Source organism: Lolium rigidum, chromosome 3, assembly GCF_022539505.1.
Source record: "Lolium rigidum isolate FL_2022 chromosome 3, APGP_CSIRO_Lrig_0.1, whole genome shotgun sequence".
Classification (NCBI taxonomy): domain Eukaryota; kingdom Viridiplantae; phylum Streptophyta; class Magnoliopsida; order Poales; family Poaceae; genus Lolium; species Lolium rigidum.
Genome location: NC_061510.1, coordinates 127,655,495 through 127,676,264, shown reverse-complemented (window position 1 = coordinate 127,676,264; position 20,770 = coordinate 127,655,495).

Genomic DNA, 20,770 nt, shown 5'->3' with positions numbered 1-20,770 from the left:
TATCTCGTAGCTCTCTAGGCTAAATTTGATACTCTTGTAACACTCTATACTTAGACCGAAGTTAACTATAAAAGTAAGCTTTAATAATCAAAGTAAAAGCTTGTAAGGATAAAACTTGGGATTGGATCATTGAACATAAAGTAAAAGTGTAATGGTGCCTTGCTCTAGTAAAGCTTTGCATTTGCAAGAATATTAGCTTGCCTTGGTTGGTGTACTGATCAAAGTGGTCTTCTTCTTCCTGGAAGTAGACCTCCTCCTCCTGGTACTCCTCTGTACTAGCGTCTAAAAACGGATACGACGTAACAATCACCAAACAAGCTTAAGAGCTAGACTAAGCACATAATTGGTTCACGCAAGCTATACTATCATCACCACAATGCTATCATGTTGGTTGACTTTGTTTTCTTCTTAAGAAAAATAATTTCCTCTCATTACAAATATTGATTAGGGCTTCTATTTAGTTCCTTGAGGAAATAATTTCCTCTCATTGAATCTTGTTAAGATTTAATCTCCTCAAATAAATAATGTATGAACCCATGTTGACCAAGGTCAACCATTCATAATCATCATTTGGGAAAATGATTTAAATGAGGTAAAGTACCTCATGCAATTTAACACTACCATAACCATACTTTAATATCACCAAAAAATTCAATATGAGATTATGTAGACCATGGTCAGTACCTCATGTTGAGTTACTTGGGACAAGATTTAAATGAGGGAAAACCTCTCATAAGATTTAATAAATAGTTTTGACAATTTAAATGGACTAGAAATAGCCATAGAGCCATTATCTTGCTCTAGTCCATGATCATACAAACAACTATGTGATATTTTTTCATAAACATGTAGATTATGTGAAATGTGATTTATGAGAGTTGGAATAAACTCAAAATGATTTATGGTTGATTTTTAAGAAATGTTTGAAGTTTAAAAAGGCCCTGCCTTGTTATTTTTGTCACATTAATTCTACAAAAGATCTAATGTTGAGACCAGTGTAGTTATGTAGAGAATTTCCTAAGCTTTCCAACCATATGAAATTCATCAAATTTGGTTTAGCCAATTTGATTCTATTAAATTTGGAAAAAGCATCTGTGAGCAAATTTGATTTAAATCAATTATTCGAATTTGAAAACTTGGGCCAACGCGGGAAAAATAATGGGCCAGAACGAGGGAGGGGGAGTTGGGCCAGCCCAGCTACGCGTCTGGCGCGAGCGGGCCGCCTGACAGGTGGGGCGAGGATGTCAGCTGGTCAAACTCACCGAATCGGTACGCAGCGCGAGGGACGTTGGATTAGACGATGATCAGACGGTCGAGCGTCGTCGTCGTCGACGAGAAGCGATCACTGGCACGGCGGAGGGAGGAGGTCGGATGCGAGCCTGGACTCCGGCGATCGACGGCGTTGATGCAGGACTACGTTGCGGACGACGTCGAGGCTGCTGGTACTGACGGCGACTCCAATGGTGGCGGAAATCGACGGCGACCTTCTCAGCACCGCCGCGGACTCCGGCTATCGATTGGCGAACTACGGTGGAAATTGGAGAGGGGGAAGTGGTCGAGGAGGTTGAGTGAGAAGAGGGAAGTGAGCTGGTGTGAAGACATCGAGCGGGGGAGCTCCCTTTTTATAGCGGCGGATCGAGGCCGTGTACTGCGGTGAAGTCGACCGCGGCGACATGGTTACAGCGTGCTAGAGAGCTAGGCGAGGGCGTGGCGCTATTCAGAGGTTTCTGGCGGTCCTCCTGGCGGCAATGGCGCAGCTGGGCGGGGCCTAACGCTGTCGGGCGCGTGCAAGGTTCTGAGCGGTTGTGGCGGCTTTCGTTTTCTTCTCCGGCGACGGCGGGCCACGGTCGTGGAAAAGGGGTTGTCTGGCGTGTCCGTGGTGCTGTTGCGATGCTCAGGGCAGACGCGGGGTTCAAGGCGAGGGCTAGGGCAGTGGGGCGACGCGTGCTCTGGCGCACCCGTGGGCGGCGCCCATGCCAACCCTGGCATGCACTGGACGTCGTGGGCAAGGTGTGTGTTGGTCGCTGTGGCGTTCCTCTCCGACCAGGGCTAGCCCAGACATGCTCAATAAAGCTAGGGGAAGTAGAAGGACATGGTTGGCCAGGCTAGAAGTGAGAGGAGTGAGAGGGGGCATGGTGCATGTGAGGCATGGCCGGCATGGGCATGGCATTGCCATGTCTGGCCATTTCTAGGGGTGCAATGTAGGTGCATTATGTTGGAGGGAACAAGGAGACAGGGTTGGATCAAGTGGAGATCAAAGTTTGGCCGAGGCACTATTTAAAATAGTGAATTTGATTTCATATGATTCTTGCCCACCAAGTGTTTGACACAATGGCCGCATGAAAGGATTTTTAAAATTTTTGAATGAAATTTGGTGGAGTTGATTCATATAATCAAAGGCACACAATGGTGGTGGTGTGCAAAATTGAATTGGTTTGCAAAATTTCAAATTGGGTAAGATCTTGAATCTGTTAAAAAGTTCCAACTTTGCTTGAGCATAACTTTGAATCTAGCAAGAATTTGCAGGGGTGTGCTTTACCAAAGTTGTTCACCTTGATGTGGTCTTGGATGAGGTGCAAAGAGTTGGAATTGTTTGGTTTGAAAATTTCTTAAAACAGAGGATCAAAGTAGGCATCAGGTTAAAATTGGCAGCTTTGACCATTAGTGCATGTGAGCACAATTTGCATTCAAATTGGATTTGATTTGAGTTTCTTCGATTCCAAAAGTGTTTATAAGTGTTTAGTAACATTCGCCAACTAAGGGAACAAGCCAAATTGGCCTAGGTTAAAGATTTACAAAAATGGCCATAAGCCTCACATGTGAATTCATGTTTTTATTTTATTTTCTTTTTCTTTGACCAAAGGTCATGGTTTTGGATTCCTTGAGTGTTGGGTTAAGTATATTAATGGTTTCCAATCATTTTGTTAAGGTAAAGGTGGCATAAGACAAGAATTGCATTTTTGGCTCTATGCCCACATATGACCCTATGTATATTTTTATTTCCTTGTTGTTTCACCTTTGATTTAGTTGATGATTTCTAGGTTGGGTTTTTTGAGGTTTTTCAAGTCATTTAAACAAGGTAGAATATGGCATAGTTGATTATTTGCAAAGATAGCTATTTTCTCTCATATGCTTTTTCTCTTATTTTGTTTTCTTTTTATTTGCTTCTCTTTGATGTTGAAAAGGGTAGGGTTTAGGGTTTAAGATCATTTCCAAAATACTTTAACAAACAATCATGGAAAGAATCATCACACACATGCATGAGCACTATGCTCCTAACTTAGTTTAATAAAAGTTTTTGTTGGTTCCAAAATTTGTAAATAGGGAAAAATGAATGTTCTTTGTTTTGAAAATTTGGGGTGTTACAAACCCTTCCCCCTTAAACAAATCTCGTCCCGAGATTTTAAGAAAAGTTAGGTTCCTAAGAGAGATTGGGCAATTGGATTATCAGAAAAACATACTTGGCATGGCCTGAGGTGCTTCCTGTGCTTCTGTTGCACTCAGGTGGTAGAGACTGCTGCTGTGGTTGTTCTGGTTCCTTCTAGCTGCGAAGCGGCGCTGTTGCTGGGCAGGTGCAGTGGTATTGGGGGAAGTCTTTGCTAACCTTTTGGGGCACTCATTGGAGTAGTGACCCACAATTCCACATTCGTAATAAGTTATTGTTGACTTGTCCTTGGGGGTGACGGGAACAACGTTGCTTCCAGTCCTTGGGGTGCTATTGGTGTTGTTGTTGTTACCATTGGGGTGGTTGTTGTTGTTGTTTTTGTTGTTGTGGCCTCCGGGCTTCGGGTGGCCTCCATTGTTGTTGTGGTAGTTCAGGCGGTATGTCTGAGCAGGTGGCCTATTGTTTCTTGGGGCAAATCCCCCAGATGAATTGTTGCGGTACTTCTGTGTATGGTGGGGTCCATTCGGGTTCATCATTCTTCTCTTGCGGTTCTCGTTGGCTTGGTGCAGCTTCCCTTCCATCTGTATGGCTGAGTCCACAAGGGCTTCGAGGTCAGCGAACGGAATGTTCACTAACACAGTTTGCATTTCGTCATGCAGTCCGTTCAGAAATCTCTCCTTTCTCTTCTCGTTGGTGCCGGTCTCATCCGGGGCGTACCGGGACAGAGTGAGGAATCTGTCGCAGTATTCCACCACGGACATCCTTCCTTTCTTGAGTTCTCGGAACTCGTCTCTCATCTTCTTGATCAGTCCTTGGGGCACATGGTATTTGCTGAACTTGAGTTTGAAGTCTTCCGAAGTCATCATTTGCCCCGCATTCATTGCACGGGCACTTGTCCACCAGGCTCTTGCAGGTCCTGACAGGTAGTGGGTGGCGAACAGGACTTCCTCTGCGGCTTCGAATCCCGCAACCTCTAAGTTGTTCTCCATGGTTTGGAGCCAGTCATCTGCGTCAAGTGGCTCTTCGGTCTTGCTGAACATGGGTGGGTTGGTGTTCTGAAAGTTCTTCAGCTTTGACCCAGGGTGGTCGTGGTTTCCATGGCCTTGGTTGTTCTGAGCGATCTGCTGCAGTGCGGCAATATTGGCTTGTCGTTCAGCTCTCTCGGCTTCTCGGTCTGCCATCATCATCTGCAGCATCTGCATCATGGCGTCTTGGTTGGTGTTGCGGGTTGGTGGGGCCATCTGAACATTGAGGTAGATGATAAGATAAGAGGGAAATTTCTATGGTTTGTTTGGTTGAAGTCAAAAAGTTCAAAACTTGAAAACTTGAGTAGTGTTGAGGGGGTAAAAACCAACAACACTTTTTCATTCATACCAAACATCACACATTACAAAGCTAACACACCGTTGGTTTGAAGAACCATTCATTCGCTCTACGATACAAGGGGACCGATGCAAAATCACACCTACTCAAGTGCTTTAGTGATACTACTCTTCAGGGTGGATTCTTCGTCTTCACGGGTAATGTGCTTGGCGAAAGGTGAGGGTGTTGTCCAACTCCTTGCGGGTCTTGTACAATATGAAATCCAGATATGCCACATAGTGGTTCATCTCCGGGTGCGGTGGCATGGTTTTATTGGTCTTCCCATGGGGTCATGTATTGGGTAGTAGATGAAGCGAGTGTTTTTGAGCTTGTTCACATTCTGTCCACACAGACGGGCAATTGCTTCCTGCATAGCTCTGACTATTCCTTCCTTCCAAGTGTTTCCTGTTACAGAAAACCATATGGTTTCCCATATTGGGGCTCCAAGCTTTCCTCTCAGATCTGCAGTAACTTCCCACCGAGGTGGTTTTCCCAACTGATTATTGAGTGGCACTCCAAAGAACTCAGGATACGGGCGTCCTAGATATTCAACCAGTTGTTTCAAGTCCTTCTCGAACATTAGGTTTCCTCCGTGGCCAAGATGATAGGACTCAGAGTTGTACTCCATCTGTGAGCAATTAGGATGAGTAAGTTAGAGAAGTGAGCAAATGTGTCAAAATTTTATGTAGAATTACCAAGAAAAGTAGAGCATGAATTTCTCTTTTTGAAAAGATCTCAAGGATAAGAGTGAGAATAAGTTTTTATAAATATTCAATTCATTTGTTTTGAAACTAAGTTTTTCAGACGTCCATTCTAACTAGGGTCTCCTAAGGTCAAGCAATGGCTCTGATACCAACTTGTCAACACCCGGATTTTTAAGTCCAGATGCCTGTTATGCCCTACCTCGCAATCCCAGGAATATTGTTTTTGCGAGACATAATAGATTGATATCACAGAACATCATTCGTTACAACTCATAAATGTCTTACAACAAAAGGATCACATGATCCAGTCTCATTACAACAATTGATCTAAGGATCAAATACAGAACACAGTAGCGGAGGTACGTAGTAGAGGTCCATTTGCTCCACAGGAACTGTTGACGTCAGGAGTAGTCCTAGTTGTCGTAGACGTCCTGCTGGCCATCATCTTGGTACTGCTGCTCCTCTCCATAGTCTGGCCATTTGAATAGCCAGGGACACAGCCGTGAGTACTTTAAAGTACTCGCAAACTAATACTTGTGTAAGTACCATCAATTTTATTAAGAGGGTGCTAAGCTCTAGGTTTATTTGCATAAAGCCAATTTTAGTTCACAAGCATTTAATAAAAGACTCTTCATATGCTAACTAACTCAAGTGGGAACATTAGTGCCATTCCCACAATTCAGTGGTGATTCAAGTCAAGTTCACCATTCAAATCATCAACCCTTTTCAAGAAAACATCTGACAACGGTACAATATAGCCTTTCCAATCGTCCGTAACCGTGGACACGGCTATTCGAATAGGTTTACACTCTGCAAAGGTTGCACACTTGTGCCACAACATTTGATTACATCCGTCAGGGATAGCCCTGAATAATCGTAACTCAATACGTGGATCATCAACCATAACCTTCCACTTACATACCCTAGTATAGGTACCTCTCCCCATGAGCTTGGCCTCCCAGTGAAGACAAACCGTCAGCCTGGGAACTGCACAGGGCTTGGGCCGTACATTCACCTCATTTCACATCATTTCACTTTCAACGGAGGCAGCCTCGGCATAACCCCTATGATGCTTGTTTATAGGGAACCCATACTAAGATGCATAAACTTCTAGTTAAGCCCTGCCCATAATCAGGTATTGTGGGGGTACTAAATCACTGGAAAGGTATCGCATCCAAACCCAACCATCAGTTTTTTAAAGTTCACCATGTCATTCACAAGTCATATTCACCTTCAAAATCTTTCAATAGAATGACTCATCATTCCAAGGTTTTCAAAGTCATTCCACTTCACAAGTTCCCATCTAGAGTAGTCAATTTTATTTGTTAGCACTAGCAACTAGCGTCTAAAAACGGATACGAGGTAACAATCACCAAACAAGCTTAAGAGCTAGACTAAGCACATAATTGGTTCACACAAGCTATACTATCATCACCACAATGCTATCATGTTGGTTGACTTTGTTTTCTTCTTAAGAAAAATAATTTCCTCTCATTACAAATATTGATTAGGGCTTCTATTTAGTTCCTTGAGGAAATAATTTCCTCTCGTTGAATCTTGTTAAGATTTAATCTCCTCAAATAAATAATGTATGAACCCATGTTGACCAAGGTCAACCATTCATAACCATCATTTGGGAAAATGATTTAAATGAGGTAAAGTACCCCATGCAATTTAACACTACCATAACCATACTTTAATATCACCAAACAATTCAATGTGATATTATGTAGACCATGGTCACTACCTCATGTTGAGTTACTTGGGACAAGATTTAAATGAGGGAAACCTCTCATAAGATTTAATAAATAGTTTTGACAATTTAAATGGAATAGAAATAGCCATAGAGCCATTATCTTGCTCTAGTCCATGATCATACAAACAACTATGTGATACTTTTGCATAAACATGTATATTATATGAAATGTGATTTATGAGAGTTGGAATCAACTCAAAATGATTTATGGTTGATTTTTAAGAAATGTTTGAAGTTTAAAAAGGCCCTGCCTTGTTATTTTTGTCACATTAATTAATTCTAAAAAAGATCTAATGTTGAGACCAGTGTAGTTATGTAGAGAATTTCCCAAGCTTTCCAACCATATGAAACTCATTAAATTTGGTTTAGCCAATTTGATTCTATTAAATTTGGAAAAAGCATTTGTGAGCAAATTTGATTTAAATCAATTATTCGAATTTGAAAACTTGGGCCAGCGCGGGAAAAATAATGGGCCAGAACGAGGGAGGGGGAGTTGGGACAGCCCAGCTACGCGTCTGGCGCGAGCGGGCCGCCTGACAGGTGGGGCGAGGATGTCAGCTGGTCAAACTCACCGAATCGGTACGCAGCGCGAGGGACGTTGGATTAGACGATGATCAGACGGTCGAGTGTCGTCGTCGTCGACAAGAAGCGATCACTGGCACGGCGGAGGGAGGGGGTCAGATGCGAGCCTGGACTCCGGCGATCGACGGCGTTGATGCAGGACTACGTTGCGGACGACGGCGAGGCTGCTGGTACCAACGGCGACTCCAATGGTGGCGGAAAAAGACGGCGATCTTCTCAGCACCGCCGCGGACTCCGGCTATCGATTGGTGAACTACGGTGGAAATTGGAGAGGGGGAAGAGGTCGAGGAGGTTGAGTGAGAAGAGGGAAGTGAGCTGGTGTGAAGACATCGAGCGGGGCAGCTCCCTTTTTATAGCGGCGGATCGAGGCCGTGCACTGCGGCGAAGTCGACCGCGGCGACGTGGTTACATCGTGCTAGAGAGCTAGGCGAGGGCGTGGCGCTGTTCAGCGGTTTCTGGCGGTCCTCCTGGCGGCAATAGCGTGGCTGGCCGGGGCCTAACGCTGTTGGGCGCGTGCAAGGTTCTGAGCGGCCGTGGCGGCTTTCGTTTTCTTCTCCGGCAACGGCGGGCCACGGTCGGGGAAAAGGGGTTGTCTGGCGTGTCTGTGGTGCTGTTGCGATGCTCAGGGCAGACGCGGGGTTCATGGCGAGGGCTAGGGCAGTGGGGCGACACGTGCTCTGGCATGCCCGTGGGCGGTGCCCATGCCAACCTGGCATGCACTGGACGTCGTGGGCACGGCGTGTGCTGGTCGCTGTGGAGTTCCTCTCCGACCAGGGCTAGCCCATACATGCTCAATAAAGCTAGGGGAAGTAGAAGGACATGGTTGGCCAGGCTAGAAGTGAGAGGAGTGAGAGGGGGCATGGTGCATGTGAGGCATGGCCGGCATGGGCATGGCATTGCCATGTCTGGCCATTTCTAGGGGTGCAATGTAGGTGCATTATGTTGGAGGGAACAAGGAGACAAGGTTGGATCAAGTGGAGATCAAAGTTTGGCCAGGGCACTATTTAAAATAGTGAATTTGATTTCATATGATTCTTGCGCACCAAGTGTTTGACACAATGGCCGCATGAAAGGATTTTTAAAATTTTTGAATGAAATTTGGTGGAGTTGATTCATATAATCAAAGGCACACAATGGTGGTGGTGTGCAAAATTGAATTTGTTTGCAAAATTTCAAATTGGGTAAGATCTTGAATCTGTTAAAAAGTTCCAACTTTGCTTGAGCATAACTTTGAATCTAGCAAGAATTTGCAGGGGCGTGCTTTACCAAAGTTGTTCACCTTGATGTGGTCTTGGATGAGGTGCAAAGAGTTGGAATTGTTTGGTTTGAAAATTTCTTAAAACAGAGGCTCAAAGTAGGCATCAGGTTAAAATTGGCAGCTTTGACCATTAGTGCATGTGAGCACGATTTGCATTCAAATTTGAGTTGATTTGAGTTTCCTTGATTCCAAAAGTGTTTATAAGTGTTTAGTAACATTCTCCAACTAAGGGCACAAGCCAAATTGGCCTAGGTTAAATATTTACAAAAATGGCCATAAGCCTCACATGTGAATTCATGTTTTTATTTTATTTTCTTTTTCTTTGACCAAAGGTCATGGTTTTAGATTCCTTGAGTGTTGGATTAAGTATATTTATGGTTTCCAATCATTTTGTTAAGGTAAAGGTGGCATAAGACAAGAATTGCATTTTTGGCTCTATGCCCACATATGACAATTATCACCAGAATTTAACCGAGTCAGAGGTGGGCCGCAATCAAGATGGGCTTAAGGAAATATACATGGAGAATTACATGAATCGGCCTGTTATGCTAAGTTGGGCTTCATTGCCCTTGTATCTGTAAAATATTAGATTGCATCTTAGTTTAGAAAGTAGAATCTTACTTGTGCACGGTTTGGTGCACGCCCACATTAGAAAGTCCGCTGGACTATAAATATGTATCTAGGGTTTATGGAATAAACAACAACTCACGTTCAACCCAAAACAAACCAATCTCGGCGCATCGCCAACTCCTTCGTCTCGAGGGTTTCTATCGGGTAGCGACATGCTGCCTAGATCGCATCTTGCGATCTAGGCGGCCTAAGCCCCACGTTGTTCATGCGTTGCTCATACTGAAGCGCTTTTGATGGCGAGCAACGTAGTTATCATAGATGTGTTAGGGCTAGCATTGTTCTTCGTTTAAACATGCTTACGTAGTGCAACCCTTGCATATCTAGCCGCCCTCACACCTATCTCAGGTGTGGGGGCGGCACCCGCTTGATCATTATTTAGTAGATCTGATCCGTTACGATTGCTCCTTGTTCTACAAGGATTAGTTTAATATCTGCAATAGTTAGGCCTTACAAAGGGGGAGGATCCGGTGGCACGTAGGGTGGCGTTCGCAAGTCCTAAACATGATGTTCCGAGGATCAACTTCATGTTGGTTTTTAGGCCTTGTTTAGGATCGGCTTACGAGCACCGTGCGTGGCCGCGAGGCCCAACTCTGGAGTAGGATGATCCGATTATGCGGTGAAAACCCTAAATCGTCGTAGATCTCATTAGCTCTATCTTGATCAAGCGGGACCACCAAGTATTCGTGCACCCCGCATGAATCATGGGTGGATCGGCTCTTTGAGCCGATTCACGGGATAACTCTGAGAGCCGATCGAGGCTCGTATTTAACGTTTACATGTATGCCCTGCGGGAAACTAAGCGAGGCATCCCCATCACCTTCCGACCGGGTATAGGTCAGGTGGCACGCCCTTGCACTTCGCATCGCCGCGTGTGACCAGAAGAGCATGGCGGGCCGTCGCTCGGAGGGGTCTCAGCCAGCCGCAGCTCTAGGCTCTTCCCGGCTCTACGGTGTTGACAGGGCCGCTGCCCGCCGGTGGGTTTTGGCAGTCAACACATTCTGGCACGCCCAGTGGGACCAACGTCTACATCAACCACATCGCCATCTACATCGAGATGGCGGACGGCACGCCGATCACCTACGAGGAGCTGCCTGACGAGCTCAAGAAGCAATACAACGAGATCAAGGCCACCCTCGAAGCCGACCTCATCGGCTCCTTTCAGAGAACCCGTTCCCATGGCATCAGGTGGAAGGGGTTCTCACCGCAAGGTGCACTCGATGGGATAGACCTCTCTGCCCCGTCGGAGGAACGCACCGAGGGACGCGGCGGAGGAGATCAACTACTTGGTGGCTCACTCGCTACATCGCCACTCCGAAAACTTGGTCAACGTGTTGGAGCGTGTCGCTCGCGCGTAATCCGGGAGATCATGAGCCACCGGTACTCGCCGTCGGGACCAGCTCTCGGGACTCATCAAGGAGAGTTGCCATTCCGGTCCCGTCCACCGCTGCCATATGCGTTGGCGGCACCTCGCTGAAGTGCCGACTACACCGGCATTCGTCGTCTACAAGATTGGTGGTGACCCTAGTGACTACCGGTTCTTGATCGAGGCGCCTAAGGAGATCCCTCAAGGATACGCGTGCACGTATGTGCCGGATTGTGGTAGCCGGGCGCTCACAAACCAGGCCACAACATCGGGGACTCCGGCGAAGACGGGAGAAACGTCGGCAACGAGCTTGAGAAGCGAGACGTGGCTAACTAAGTACGCCACACCGACGAAACTCCCGAGCCCGGCTCCTGCGGTTGGCTCGGAGCTGGAAAAGCAAACATGGCTGGCTAAGTACGCCACCCCGGCGAATCTTCAGAGTGCAACTCCTACAGCCGAGCACGGCGGATCGGATCGGTACCATGCGAGGGACCGGTTCGGCATGGTGCCGAAAAGAAGAGCGATCGGCTATTCCAAGCCGTACCCGACGATTACGAGATGATCCCGCTGCCACCTAAATATCGGCTCCCGACTTCTCCAAATTCGGTGGATCAGATGGCTCCAGCTCCATCGAGCACGTCGGCCGATATTTGGCTCAACTAGGACCGGCTTCGGTGTCGGATCAGCTACGCGTGAGGCTCTTTTCACGGTCCCTCACGGGATCGGCTTTTGGATGGTACACCTCTTTGCCAGCAAACTCCATCCGAGTCTTGGAAGCAATTGGAAGAACGAGTTCCATATGCAATACCATTCAGAAGCTTCCGAGTCCGGCATTGCCGATCTAGCACAACTACGTCGAAGCGCGGAGAAACGGTGACGAGTACATCCGGCGCTTCGAGGAATCTTAGGAACCGATGTTATTCGGTTCGTATAACGAAAAGGAAGCGATCGAGTTGGCGATAGCAGGCCTTGCAACACAGCTCAAGGACATGGCCTCCCAAGCGGATTATCCCTCGCCGGCGCACATGGTTCAGAAACTATCGGCATATGAACAACGCCACCGGACCTGTACCAAGACAAGTTCAAGCGTGCGATGGTCATGGTCGATACGAGAGGAAGATGAAGTGCCTGCGGGAGACCAAGAAGTAGCGAGTGGCTGAGTGGACTCGGGGAGGAACCCCGTGTCCTGCAAATGGGTAAAGCCACCGGGGCCGCCCGAGGGGATTTGATTTCGACGTGACCAAGGCCGAACAAATCTTCGACCTCCTGCTCAAGGAGAAACGAGTTGACGATTCTCGAAGGTCTCAAGTTCCCCACGGCGAAAGAGCTGAACGGAAAGCCGTACGCAAATTCCACAACTCGCTCTCCCATGCCACCAACGACTGCAGGGTGTGGCGTCGGCACATCCAAGCGGCGATAGAGAAGGGCGTCTAATTTTCAACCGGTATGCCATGAAGGTCGACACCCAACCCTTCCCCGCCGTTAACATGGTGGAAGTCACCTACTACGAGGGTTGCCGGCCCGGGTCCCTCGTTCGAGCATCAACATGGTAGGACACCGGGAACCACTGCGGCAAAGATGGAGATGAGGGCAGCTGCTCTCATAGCAAGGATACGAGAGGAGGCCGCTCCACGCGATCGGCTCCGTCATGATGGCAAGCGCTACGTCACGGAGGGAGAGGTGAAGAATATAAGATATCGGCGACCCCTCTCGATCACCTCCTCAACAAATATGTGAGTCGGTATGACCAACGCCGTCGGACCAACTATGATGATGAAGGAGATCGTCTGGCTAGAGAAGCCAGAAGACATCGTCGGCATGATCACGATGAGGAGGAGCACGAGCGCCGTGCCACGGAAAAATCAAGGGAGCAAGATGACAACGCCTAAGCACTGGGACTGCCCTTTCTTCGGACCTTGCTTGGGATTCAGGAATGAGCCGATTGCCCACAATCGGCAATTGCCCGAATGCAACAAGAAGAAGAAGGAGGCAGCCAACGTGTCCGTGTTCGAGCGATTAGGGCCTCTCCCACCACAAAGCAAACGTCGTCTGAGTCACCTCGTTGGGCAGATCTTGAGGATTCAGAAGACGAGGGAGAAGTAGAAGAAGACGGTACCACCGGCCAAGGTGGTGCCCCGACGGACTCAGCCGTTCCCAAAAGCGCGAGGGTTCAGCGATTGCGCGGCACGGAGGAAGCCGAAAGGTTATACCTGCATACGCTAAGGAAGGCACGACCTGATACGGCTGCAAAGGTTCGGCGAACCCTGGATGAAGAGGGTCGTCCACGGGAAATGGAGTGGCGCCCCAAACAGAGGAAAGCCGATGATGAGACATCGGCTGGTACAAACATGGTACTCGTCTTGCCGACAGAGCTTAGCGCGCCACGAGTTTACGATGCACTCAAGGTGGACGACAGCAGGCGCATCAAGTCCGAGGTTGGGTTGGTGTTATCCAGCCTGACCGAGTAGCAAGATCAAACCAGTGAGCAAGTCAGGCGAGGCTGATCCTTGTGATCGGCCCCAAAAAGTTTATGAAGGGACATTACAGGACCTTCAGTCAGCTCTCCAATGGATATGGAGGCCGATTCCAGCAATCGGCCAAAATTACCTTCACCACATGTTTTGCTCGCGTTCAACACCGATCTACTGAGCAGTGGCCACATCGGCAGACGAGAGTCAGCATGGATTTTTGCGAAGCCGACGTGCAAGTGCAGGTGCCACAGCTATCCATACAAGCCGATATCTGCAGTCATCCAGCAGGTATCGGCTCGGGGGGCATATAATCAGATGAACAACATGTGCAGATAAAACATGTGTGAACATGCATGCAGTGAGACATTGGGGGCCGATTAAGAAAAATCGGCCAAATAAAAAAAAAACAAAAAACATTTTTGGAACAGCCGATGCAGCAGACATCGACTTAAGGATATGGAAGCCGATGCATAGCCATCGACTTTAGTTGTGCGATGTTTATCAAGTCTCCACCAAATCCAGGATTTCCAATCTGTGGGGCTAGTTCGGCTGAAACGGAAGATTATCGGCTGTCGGAGGAAGAAAGAGGATCGGCTGTGGCGCATTCTCTCGGACATGCTCGCCTCAAGTGAGGCTCGGGGGGCAGCAGGCCTAGTGGATACTCTGTTTAAAGAACCGATGGGGATACCATCGGCTGATCCTTCATTGCAACCTTCTTCACAATGATGGGTACTGAAAAGGATTGTGGGGTTTGGTTGGAAAAGTTCAAAGGTTTTCCTGAAGATCCTGCATTTTCCACCAGATTTTAGAAAATCATCAGCTGAAGAAGAGAAGGGTGAATTTCAAAGGACCGATGCGGTGCGATCGGCTCATTACGCATTGGCAAAGGGGACGGATCGGCAAGGTCAGTAGAAGAGGGAATCGGCTCAATTAAACTCAGAAGGAATCGGCAAAATCAAAATTGGGGAAAAGTTCTTCATTGATTAGATGAGATTTCTTACATAAAGAGCTAATTGCTCTCAAAAGGGAAATACTAGGGGATCCATTGCCCCATCTACTACTACTGGCCCTATTCTAGAGGTCTTATCTATGGGCCATCACTGCCCTCGTCGTCGCCGTCGTCGCCACTATCGGCGCTGCTCCCGGCGGGCTCGTCGTCGCTCCAATGGCCGCCGGCCGGGCCCTCGTTGTCTTCATCTTCTTCGTCGGCGTCGTCCTCGTCGGCTGTCGAAGTCGCTAGATTGCCCGGCCAAGGGCGAGAACCGCTTGGCCGGCGGCTCGTCGGAGGAGCTCTCGTCGTCGTCCTCCTCCTCCTCTTCCTGCTCCTCCTCCTCCCCGGAAGAGGTGAAGTCGCGAGGAGAAGCCGTCGTCGTCACTCTCCTCCTCCGTTTCCCCAACGGCGAGGAAGCGGAGGTCGCTCTCCCCGTCCGTCGAAGGACTGGTGCGTCCTCGGACCGGATGGAGAAGTCGTGGTCCGACTCCTCCCCGGCCGCAATGGCGCGGCGGGTGTTGGCCGCGTGGACCGCCGCCGCGTCGTGCTCCGGCGTCGGCTCACGGGACGTGGAGGATTGGCCGGCAAGATCCGATGGGACGAGAGGAGGAAGAAGACATGGTGGCTGGGAGGGCTTTTGGAGTGCTAATGCGAAGGAGATACGAGAGGAGAACTGTTCGGAGCGGTTAAATCGAAGGAGGATATAGTGGAAATTCAATGCCACGGCGAGTTTCCGAGGAAGTGATGCCTAAAAAGAAAAAAAAACTGCCGGGTCACGCGGAGAAGTTGAGAAGGCAAGGCATCATCATGAGGGATACTTGCGACGGTTCCGCCACGACATGACCCGACGAAGGAAAGCAGAGTGATTTTGGAATTACCAATTCCAAAACCAGGGGGGCATGTGTTATCACCAGAATTTAACCGAGTCAGAGGTGGGCCGCAATCAAGATGGGTTTAAGGAAATATACATGGAGAATTACGTGAATCGGCCTGTTATGCTAAGTTGGGCTTCATTGCCCTTGTATCTGTAAAATATTAGATCGCATCTTAGTTTAGAAAGTAGAATCTTACTTGTGCACGGTTTGGTGCACGCCCACATTAGAAAGTCCGCTGGACTATAAATATGTATCTAGGGTTTATGGAATAAACAACAACTCACGTTCAACCCAAAACAAACCAATCTCGGCGCATCGCCAACTCCTTCGTCTCGAGGGTTTCTATCGGGTAAGCGACATGCTGCCTAGATCGCATCTTGCGATCTAGGCAGCACAAGCCCCACGTTGTTCATGCGTTGCTCGTACTGAAGCGCTTTTGATGGCGAGCAACGTAGTTATCATAGATGTGTTAGGGCTAGCATTGTTCTTCGTTTAAACATGCTTACGTAGTGCAACCCTTGCATATCTAGCCGCCCTCACACCTATCTCAGGTGTGGGGGCGGCACCCCGCTTGATCATTATTTAGTAGATCTGATCCGTTACGATTGCTCCTTGTTCTACAAGGATTAGTTTAATATCTCGCAATAGTTAGGCCTTACAAAGGGGGAGGATCCGGTGGCACGTAGGGTGGCGTTCGCAAGTCCTAAACGAGGATGTTCCGAGGATCAACTTCATGTTGGTTTTTAGGCCTTGTTTAGGATCGGCTTACGAGCACCGTGCGTGGCCGCGAGGCCCAACCTGGAGTAGGATGATCCGATTATGCGGTGAAAACCCTAAATCGTCGTAGATCTCATTAGCTCTATCTTGATCAAGCAGGACCACCAAGTATTCGTGCACCCCGCATGAATCATGGGTGGATCGGCTCTTTGAGCCGATTCACGAGGATAACTCTGAGAGCCGATCGAGGCTCGTATTTAACGTTTACATGTATGCCCTGCAGGAAACTAAGCGAGGCATCCCCATCACCTTCACGACCGAGGTATAGGTCAGGTGGCACGCCCTTGCACTTCGCATCGCCGCGTGTGACCAGAAGAGCATTGCGGGCTGTCGCTCGGAGGGGTCTCAGCCAGCCGCAGCTCTAGGCTCTTCCCGGCTCTACGGTGTTGACAGGGCCGCTGCCCGCCGGTGGGTTTTGGCAGTCAACAATGACCCTATGTATATTTTTATTTCCTTGTTGTTTCACCTTTGATTTAGTTGATGATTTCTAGGTTGGGTTTGTTGAGGTTTTTCAAGTCATTTAAACAAGGTAGAATATGGCATAGTTTATTATTTGCAAAGATAGCTATTTTCTCTCATATGGTTTTTCTCTTATTTTGTTTTCTTTTTATTTGTTTCTCTTTGATGTTGGAAAGGTTAGGGTTTAGGGTTTAAGATCATTTCAAAAATACTTTAACAAACAATCATGGTAAGAATCATCACACACATGCATGAGCACTATGCTCCTAACTTAGTTTAATAAAAGTTTTTGTTGGTTCCAAAATTTGTAAATAGGGAAAATGAATGTTCTTTGTTTTGAAAATTTGGGGTGTTACAAAAGCTTCAATAAATAAAGCAAGCAATCAAAGATCCAATTGGAGAAACAAAGATACCATAATAATAGAGATATATTGCTCTAAATGAAATAAGAAAGCTCCCCAAGGTTCATGCATAAATTAGAATAGTTGCATTTGAATACAATATGCAGAAACATGGAATCCTCACTACCTCTATATCATTTGTAACACAAACAAATAAAGAGGATAAATTTAGTCCAAAACATTTACGAGATATGAGTGCATGAAGATAAAATAAAATTAAGCCAAACACTCATAAATCAAGTCCTTACCAACACCACTAAAACCAAAAGGATAAAAATATGGTCAGCAAAGAACAAGGATATCAAGGTGATGGATTAACGGTCTCATGTATATAAGTTTCTAAAGTGGACAAGATGATCCATAAAGACACATGCACACACAAGAGGTTAATAAAATAAATAATACATGGTATCCAAGATGAAATCATAAAATATACCAAAGGATGTTTCCTTAAAATCATATATAGCCTATGGCTCAAATTTTCACTAATGGTATATGAATGAACTTTAACCAAGAAATCTCAAAAACATCACAACTAACAATAAGGGAAGTAAAGATAGTTGGAATGTTTTGAGAAAGGCGACAAGTATTACAAATAGGGATTCATAATGCAATTTCAACAATTTTGCACATTGAGGAATTGATATGCAATAAATTGCTAAATGGAATGTTTGGGATCGGTGAATCATGAATATGATTTTATATACTCCCCATTATATGCATCATATTAATTCACCCACATATGAAATAAAGAGTTTTCTTTTATAAGATCTTTGCAAGAATCGCAAAATTTGAAGATTTTTCATGCCAAGATGCAACCTACAAGAGGTTGGATCCAAGAAAAGCATGCATAAATAAAATACTTGTTACCGATATAGCAATGGTATGATGTAGTAGATAAGAATTCATCGATCATCCTAGCTTGGCTCCAATCATCATATGGTGACAACACCTTCCTTATAAATGAGACAAGCATCCATTGCATATCCAATGTACCTAAAACACATTCAAGTACATTTTGGTCCCCAAACTTATTGGGTCCAAAGTGGTTAGACTAACCACAATACATAGGGAAAACTCCATATAAATATGTGCATATTTATAGATGAAATTTGAATTTCATGCACATCTTAGCCATTTAGGATTTGATGGAGTATACCCTATATATTGGATCAAATAAAGCAAGCATGCTAAAAATATAAACAAATTACATATAAGCATGGACAAAGACTTTAAAGATCCAAGAAAGATACACTTTGGACAAAACACCAAATGAATTAAAGAAGGAATAAAGGTGTGACAAAATAAATTTGTTGTCCAAATTATATCAAAGAAGCAAATCACAAAAGATTTGTTCAACAAAGTTCAACAAATGAACTAATTAGTAAAAACCATTGAGCATAAAAGATGAAATAAAACAAACATACTCAAAGATTTATCTCATTCAAGCAAATAAAACATAGAAGAATGAACGAGATAGCAAACTCCCAAAAGAGAAATATTCCAACAAATACACCAAACCCTCTACATTTTTCACAATGGCATAAAGTACCTAAAGGAAAATGTTTGTATTACAGCAAGGTAAACTTGATAGGAATCAAAAACATTTTCAAAAAGGCAAGGAAGGCAATGGGAGCCACAAAATTTCTTGAAATAAAATAAGGCGATAAAAAGACAATCCAAGATGAATATGATCCACATATGCTACCACATACAAGGTTATCAATTGTCGAAGACAATGAGAATATTGGAATTAATTTCCTGTGGTATATTGCAAAGGATAGTAAGGATCAACTTCACAATAAAAGACATAGTATAAGTATATAGGATTAAGCACTATGCACGGATGAAGATTCTTGATAGCTTCAACTAGTCAAACAATCACGCACGACAATGATTGGAATAACTTAAAGCAAACGGTGTCCCAAATAAGAACCCATAAGATGAGCAATAAAAGGTTTTTAATAAAAGTGGAGCTTGTTTGAGCAAACATGCCACCTAGGAATAAGATAATTAAGAATATCAACTCTGAGTGGCACATATGTTCGCATTTTCTAGGATTGTAATATACAAGAAGCATATTACTCCACCATAATGTGATATTCATTTCTTTTCAACAAGAGGCAATTAAAATTCAACTAGAGATGATTAATGGATGTTTAGAATTTGAATTTCTCATGAGTATGACACACCACATAGTGAATAGATAATCTTGCAATATCAATACTAAGTGGTAGTACCCATGTACACACATTTTAAAGAAAGAGAGATGCACAAGGAAGATCACTCCCCCAAAATGGGATGTTCCATTAATCACTCAAAGAGAGCCAAATAAGATATCATCAAGATGCATTAGGCTCAAAACAATACACAAGTAAATGATGAGTCAAACAAACATACTTGAATACACAATATAGGCAAGTAAGACACAACACATACAAACACATATTTGGTACAAAACCGAACATGCGAAGTGGCAAGTAACTTACAATTAATATGAAGAGTTGAAGTACAAGTTACCGCAAAGAGGCACATTGGTTATAATATAGGGAGATGATAATCCATACGACTTGGCTTGGTCAAAATATAATATATGAAGATCCCTTAATTCTTCATGAAGTAGCCAAGTCTCCAATGCCCTCCAAATACACCTATTGATCAAGTTTGAGCTTGTTGGTCCCACCAAGTTGGGTCCGAAGAGGTTAGTCACAATAGGCTTGGCAATCCAATTGGTTCTTTTCTTGAAACCACTTTGAGTTCCAACAAACTTGGCAAACACATTGCCATCCTTATCCTTCCCAATAGAATAAGCATCATCAACAATGATAGGGTAAGATAAGGTACCTTTTAAGCATGAAGAGGCAAAGTGCCCCTTCTCACGGAAAACATAGAAACGTGTGCTCCCCTTCTTCTTTGTTGATTTCTTGACTTGGGGGGCTTTAGCTTGATTCTCCCTTAGAAGTGGCCTATTCCAACTTGAGGTTGAGCTTGAGCTTGACCTTGTGGCTGCTTCCCTGGTTGCTTCTCACTCAAGTGCTTCTTCTTCTTCAATGGGCATGATCTAACATGGTGCCCTTCAACCTTGCACTTTAAACAAACAATCTTGGCCGAATTCTTGACTTGTTCTTGGTACTTCTTCTTGTTGATTGATACGTCTCAAACGTATCTATAATTTCTTATGTTCCATGCTACTTTTATGATGATACTCACATGTTTTATACACACTTTATGTCATTATTATGCATTTTCCGGCACTAACCTATTGACGAGATGCCGAAGAGCCGATTGTTGTTTTCTCGCTGTTTTTGGTTTCAGAAATCCTACAAAGGAAATATTCTCGGAATTGGACGAAATCAACGCCCAGGGTCTTATTTTTCCACGAAGCTTCCAGAAGACCGAAAGGGATACGAAGTGGGGCGACGAGGCGCCGCCACCATAGGGCCGCGCGGCCAGAGGGGGGCCCGCGCCGCCCTATGGTGTGGGCTCCTCGTCAGCCCACCGACTCTGCCCTTCCGCCTACTTATAGCCTTCGTCGCGAAAACCCTTGTACGGAGAGACACGATACGGAAAACCTTCCAGAGACGCCGCCGCCAATCCCATCTCGGGGGATTCAGGAGATCGCCTCCGGCACCCTGCCGGAGAGGGAAATCATCTCCCGGAGGACTCTTCATCACCATGATCGCCTCCGGATTGATGTGTGAGTAGTTCACCCCTGGACTATGGGTCCATAGCAGTAGCTAGATGGTTGTCTTCTCC